This window comes from Microtus ochrogaster, unplaced genomic scaffold, assembly GCF_000317375.1.
Source record: "Microtus ochrogaster isolate Prairie Vole_2 unplaced genomic scaffold, MicOch1.0 UNK52, whole genome shotgun sequence".
NCBI lineage: Eukaryota > Metazoa > Chordata > Mammalia > Rodentia > Cricetidae > Microtus > Microtus ochrogaster.
In genome coordinates this window covers 1,433,912-1,440,725 of record NW_004949150.1, presented here as the reverse complement: position 1 = coordinate 1,440,725, position 6,814 = coordinate 1,433,912, and the positions used below count along the sequence as shown (strand labels likewise).

At 37.5% G+C, this 6,814-nt stretch overlaps 1 pseudogene; it reads right to left on the bottom strand.

Annotated features, from left to right (window-relative positions):
• Nucleotides 1–5,341: 5,341 nt before the first annotated feature.
• LOC101979460 lies at nucleotides 5,342–5,518 on the bottom strand (annotated as a pseudogene).
• Nucleotides 5,519–6,814: the final 1,296 nt, after the last annotated feature.

The following is a 6,814-nucleotide window of genomic DNA, read 5'->3' as shown; positions in this document are numbered from 1 at the left end:
AACTGCTCTTTACTTTAAAGGGTTTGATATGAAAACAATTTTTTTTTCAGATCATTTTAACACTATGACCAAGATGATAGAAGGGACAGAAGTTGGAGAAGGACTGATACTAGGTAATTAATGACTAATGAATTTGATTTTTTATATAGGGTAAGAAAGAATTTGAGATACTCAGGAATAGACGCCTATGTTCTGTCACCTATCTCGCCCCAATGTTCATCTACATATTCTTTAGAATCATCCACAAATTCATATCTATACTTTGTTGTATGGTTGGTCAAGTGAGGATCACCCTGCAGGGGTACTCTATTCATCATAAGCTTATCTACCTGTTTGGGTTTCTAAATAAATGTGTGTAGTTGAGTCACTCTACTTACCCAAGTCACTCACTGTTAAGTGGGCCATGCCATGAACTCAACAAGTGGTCATCACTTATTGGTAGAGGGGCTTATAACTGATATATGAACAATCAACAGAGTTAATTATCATTGTGCAGAACTTCCATGGGAAGAAAGACAATGTGGATCATGTATTTCATCATGATTTTTTTTTATTAAAAAGCCAGAGATAAAAGAGGTGAAATAGTTAAGAGAATGAGATATGTGTGTAAGCTGAGTGTGTTACTCTGGAGATCTGAATTCAGGCTTTTGGGTCAAAGTAACTGACTTAGTTTTATGTATCTAGCTTTATTGGAAGTGTGAAAAATGTAATGTCAAACACAAGAGATATTGTATATAAACTTTGACTTTTAATCCTTATAATAACTACTTAACTTTAATTATCACCAGTCCTACTAATAAGATTCTATTAATCCTATACATAATAAAACAAAGACATGGAGAGTTTCTGCATTTTGTTTTAACTTACAGTTAAAGCTTCAACTTTAACCTAAGTCTCTCTGACTCCAAAGCATAGGGTGTTGGCTTAAATGTACAGAAAGTTGGAAAGATACATGCACAACAAGCAGGTCATTTTCCAGATCAGGCACATGTTAAGAGCTCATCTGAATTGAGTCTTCCAAAGGACCGTTGACCTGTACTCTCCAAATGCACTGACAGGAAGGATTGACAGTTAGAGGCTTCAGAGCACGAAGAAGTAGGAGCACTTTGATCATTGAGCCCATCACTGACATACATCACATGAGCTGAAACTAATGTCCCTTGCCACAGAGAAATCCAAAAATAGCTACAAAGAAAGAACAGACCATTCCTAATTGCACCTTTGATTTTAGAGGTCAAATGCAAGTAAATCAAGCCTGCCTTTTATTGCACTGCACTGATAACAAACTTAATGTAGAAGTTTTAAGTCACTGTGGTTCCTCTGAGTTATATACTATAAGGAGGTATTAACTAGACTGTGGCTGGGTGACCCTACTCACATTTGTAGTTTCTGCTGCTCTTTAAGTCTTGCCAAGGTCAGTGTATTATCAATTTATTACATGATTTAATAATGTATTAATCAAATTTTTACTGTGGTTTAGGCTATTCACTACAAACCTGGAATATGGAGAATCCTAAGTTATGGTTTCTGTGCTGAAGGAATAACCAACCTAACAGAGAAGGCACTGAAGCAAAACAGAACTTAGGTAGAATACAAAGGTTCAGATAATGGGTGAAAAGAGGGTATTAGGTTTCAGTGGCAACCCTTCTAATCATTAGTTTCTGAGGCCTTGACTAAGTCCCCTCACCTTCAGGGGTATTATCCATAAAATGGGAAACTGTCTCCTAGAGCTGTCAAAACCATGACATAAGTTAGTGGGGTCAGCCATTGCTGATTTCTTTTCTCTAACAACCTGGTGGTTTATGGAACTAGAGGAGCTAATCATATCAGAATAATCAGTTCTTCCATCCTAGGCTTCCCATTGGAGGACGTCAGTGAAATGAGTACCAAATACAGAGTAGGAATCTGAATAGTAAGTCAAAACTGGGAGATGCTCTTGGCAGAAAGTTGTATATACATTGAAATGTTAGGGGAAGTCTAAGAAATCAGCAGATGAAGTAGACGGGGCTCCAGGAAAGAAAAGTGGAAGACCTCACATAGACTTGCTCAGTCGGTTCCAGACATAGACTTATTCTTGAAGTGAGCGAAACCCATAGGCAGAATTTCACGGGGGCAGGGGCAGTGAATAGCCCTGGGCTGATGTTAGATAAACAGCCACGGTGATGATGCAGAGAAACTCCATGAAGATGAGAAAAAAATAAATGGTGATTCATGAGTCCTTCTTTCTGGTGCCTTGTCATTATTAGCAGACATTAAAATTCCAGGCAGGGCAGTGGTAGTGCATGACTTTAATCCCAGCACTGGGGAGGCAGAGGCAGGCTGATTTCTGAGTTGGAGACCAGCCTGGTCTACACAGCTAGTTCTAGGACAGCCATGCGACACAGAGAAATGCTGTCTCAAAAAGGCAAAAAATAAAAAAATAAGCAGAAATAATCACATTATTACAGACAGAAGCAAACTTCTCCATGTTTTGTCAACTATTTTATATTCTTTTTTCCCAACTTCGCATAACCTAAGAAAAGAAATGAGTTATGAATTTTTCTCCATGCCTGCACTGGTACCACTGAGAAGGCAGAAAGCTTATTTCAATGCAATGGAGATAATTGATAATAGGTAAATGACCAGTTCTCATATAGGTGTCATATTCTAAGTGGGAAAGGGGAAAATGCTACCATTGCACACAGAAACACATCTTTGAAACAGTTTCTAGACTGCTGAGTGCCTCTTCTACAACTTTCTCTGCTTAAATTACAGTTTGCTGGTACCAGCATGAGTATCTTCTGAGACATTTGTTTAAACTGCAGATGCCTGAGCCCCCCCCAAAAACAGATGAATCAAAATATATAATTTTGGAATACCTTTGGGCAAGCCTTTATCATATTATATCCAATTTGATTAGGGCACAGTGTATGCATGTGCCATTGTTTCACACCACACACTACAAAAAATGTTCAAAAATTATGCACTGACTGAATATTTAAAAATTATATTTGAGGAAATAGAAGTGCTACCCACTATAAATTGAGCATGATACATGGTATGCATGTATTGAATTATTACACTGTATCCTAGAAATTTGCACAATAAAAGTAGTCACAAAATATATACACCTTTCTTCAGTTTGAATAATTGCTCACATTTACTCAAATCTGTAATAGCATCATTGGAATTCATATTTAAATATTTGAGATTCTTCTGTTGCATTAAGTTTCAGGGGGACTCTAAAGTCTTGAACTCATAGACCAAGGTTAACCACTAAAGTAAGAGAATTATATCAAAATAATGGTTACTACGATGAGAACGCTGATATTTTCAAAACACAACCATAATATTGGAAGGAGGATCCCATTGTTTTATGAAACCATATTTATTTCATAGAGTTGATAAAGAAAAGGTTCAATCCTTTTACCTTTAAAAGTCTTTAAGGCCCCTTCATTCTATAGCTGACAATAATACTGAGGATTTCCATACACGGGGCACTAGACTGAGATCATTGTATTAGAAAGAATGAAAACAAATGATGTAGGCCCTTTGCCTTGGAGAAGGGACAATCATCATGTAATTTTCCTAGTAGGTTTAGGAAGAGAATGGAGACAGCCCTATAGGAAGCACAATATCAAATGAACCATATTAGGAATATGCACCAGGGACTCAAGGCTGAGCAGTAAAATATCAAAGCACCCTGTGGGGAAAGTCTCACAAGGTTCCCCCTGAGCAGAAACAGACAGTAACGGTGGGGTGTGGTGTTGTTCTGTAAGGCATTGAACTTGGCAAAACAACTTAATAGAGTGTATGCAATGGGTAAAAGCAGGGGCACCTTCCCCCAAAACACAGTGGTTCCTGTGCTTTCTTAGAGAGTTTCCACTCTGCAGTCTGCTTTAACAAACGTAGAAGGTCTGACTTAACAGCCTTACAGATATTATTAGGCTATTTATGCATTAACAGAAATAGCATTGCTTCCAAATCAAAAATTAACAATTCACCCAAATAATTTCATTGGAAATCAATTAGCATTTTCATTTACTTTGTCCTGATAAAGCAGAAGCCCACATATTCTTTCTAAAAGGACATTTCCAGACTCATTTAAATTATTAAAAAGAAAACAGCATTACAGGGTAATTAGGTTAACTCTATTTCCTCACTCCTCCCTCCAGCTACCTCTTTTCCAAATAGATTACTTTTCAAAAAAAAAGTAACAGTTATTCAAAACAAAATATGTTAGTTTGTCTTGCAGCCAAATGAAATGGATCGGCATTGCACAGTGATATAAGTGAAGCTCAAATTGATAAATTTATCAAGGAAAGAAAAAAGCATAGCTTAGGCAGTTCTGCTGATCATTTTAAATATTAATGGTAAAGTGCTTTAAAAATTATTATGATACTTATGACTAATGGTGAAATGCTATTTAAATTCAAAGCATTCATTAATTTCAGCCCTTTTTCATCATTGTGAAAAAATAACTCAAAAGAAACTTCAATAATTTTCAAGAGCAATGCAAAACATAAAAGTTCTAATCCACCCAGGAAGCCCCTTCCCCAGCCTGAGTGTTCTGCCAATAAAGTCCTCAAAGGGGCTGGGTAATTTCTGACTTGCACATGGACGTCATCCAATTCTTCTGTTTAATTTGGTAACAGAGGACGATGAGTCTTGTGGTGAGAAACATATAAAGGCCACATTTATACAGCACGTTAAAAAGGTCACATGACACATGTGATTTTTTTTCTCTCCTTTGTGTTCATGAATGACTCAACATTATTATAATGTTCATATTTTATACCAGGAAATAGAAAGTTAATTGATAGCTATTTAAAGCCATCAAAATTCTCCTTTAAATAACCTACTCAGACAATAAAGAATTGCTTTCTGTGGGATTAGAAACATCATAGAAAATAATTTATTAGGACTGATTTCCATATGGTAACTGAGCCAAGAGACTACTGGCGCTATTTGTTTTCTTGAACTCGGCCCTTGCAATTCTAAGTCAGACTGTTGTCCATAGCTTGAGACTGGCTTTAACCTTCTGCCACTCAGAACTCAATAGCATGAATAACTCTATAGGATGTCCACTCCACTCCTATTTTCCTTTTATTGAAAAGGGTTTTAATGTATAAATGCAGGAGATAGTATCCTGTCTTTTTTTTTTTTTTTTTGAGGTTTGGGGAAACAACTTTAATCTTCCTTGTGTGAGATATTACAATAAATTAAAAGTCATATGCTAAACCAAAACTTCCTTTATACAAGTGTTAAAATACAATCACATTTCTAAAGTGAAACCATAGGTACACAGAGAAGCATCAGTGGGACAAATGTTTGAACGAAGACACTCCTAAATGTCACCTTTTCACCAAGCTATGAAAACCACCAATCTTTTAGACCCTTTCTTGTACATTATTCTGTATCCACATTCTCTGCATCAGATTGCATCTCTGGACTTTATTTCATTTTTGGTGTGACACTCTCCACAAATATATATCATCAGCTGCTGCTTTGGGGGTTGGACGTCTTTCTGGGTATCCATTGTTAGTGCCTTGGTAGCTCAAAGAAGCTCTATGCACACAAAACCTTTCCCGGGTCCTCCATAGTATCCTGTCTTTATCTATGTCTAGGGAGGTGGAAAGGGCTTCAATCATAGCCATGCTTATCTATAAGCTAGCTGACTGATTCATTCAGAGTAAGATTAAAGAAACAACAGCAAATAGATACTCAAGCAGTGAGAAATATACGAATAGAAAGTATATACTGTTATCAAATTAATAAATGCATAGCAAATCATGTGATCAGATTTTGAAAATCTCTTTATAAAAGGTCTCACTCTCGGGTAATCAATTAATCAATGAACTTTCATGCAGTCATGAACATCTAATTAACCAGAATGTAATGGGCATATCTAAAGAATCACGGTGATCTATGAAATCTAAAGTCAATCACCTGCTGATAAGATAAATTTCATTGGCTCGATTAACAATAACAATACAATATGTAAGGGAAGATGCCAAAAACTGAAGAGCAGGAGAGAGAAACAATGGCAGCGTGAGCCAAGGAAAAGAATTCTTGCTCAGGTGTTCTTCATGGCTCTCCAGAGAAATGGTTGAAGTTGCCTTTGGACATCCAGAACAGTATGGCTGACTTTTCTTGATTTTTGAGCCAAGGGTGTGTGAAATAATTGCACCTTTTTCAGTACACACACACAAATACATGCGTGCATGCATGCACGCATGCACACACGCGCGCGCACACACACACACACGCGCTACCAAATAGAGAGACACACAGCAAAAGAACAGGAAGGGACAGCAGATGAGAAGAGGAAAATGAGAAAGTCACCCAGCGACGCTGAGGTTATCTGGAATTGGTACTTTGAAAATGGTTAGGACACGCTGTGAGCTATTTTGTCCAAAGAAGCCAGGCTTCCCCATTAGTGGTGTGATGTAATCCATTCTAACCTGAGCAGTCTCTCATACCTCCCAGATCTCTAGAAATGTACTGCCTTTCACTTCCCTGTCTCTCCCTTGGAGACCTTCACAACGCTGCACTCTGAAGTGGGTTGACTGCAGATTTATCACACGTTTTCACTGTAATAGACCCCACTCCAGTTGTGTCTGGTAGAAGATCTTGATACTAGGCTGGAATCTAAGCTAGAGTTCTCAGAGATGCTGTCCTATACACAGCATCTTCCCATGCCAAAGGGTTGACACTATGGAGTGGCTAGAAATTTAGAAGTGGCATTCTATAGAGAAGAATTCCACGTGATCCATAGAAACTAAGAGCTCTTATACTCTATTTTAATGGAGTCCCAGATAATCGCTGCTACTAC